Raw genomic sequence first — 367 nt, 5'->3', positions numbered from 1 at the left:
AAGACCTCATTTCTTGAGAATGATTTAGAAAAGATAAATCATGATTTCTGCTCTGTTTTTAAACAAAGGAATTTATTTAAATTGTATTTGAACACTCAAAAACTAATTATGAAAATTTGAGATTGGAATTAGAAAATAGGACTAAAGCATTGCAAAAAGTTATTGATGAAAATATTACGCTTAAGAATGCAAGAAATGAAACACCACGAAGAAACACAAATTTCAAGAAAAGCCCTGCTAATGTTTCTCCTAGGTATTATATTTGTGATAAACTTGGTCACCTATCTTATAATTGTTATAGAAATGGAAGCATGCAGAAAGAAAAAAGGATTTGGGTTCCAAAAGGATCCTATGTAGCAGCTAACCT

The sequence above is a fragment of the Theobroma umbraticum genome, unplaced genomic scaffold, assembly GCF_002168275.2.
Source record: "Theobroma umbraticum cultivar Fairchild unplaced genomic scaffold, ASM216827v3 scaffold_12.0, whole genome shotgun sequence".
Taxonomy (NCBI): Eukaryota; Viridiplantae; Streptophyta; class Magnoliopsida; order Malvales; family Malvaceae; genus Theobroma; species Theobroma umbraticum.
This window is presented reverse-complemented; position numbering follows the sequence as displayed.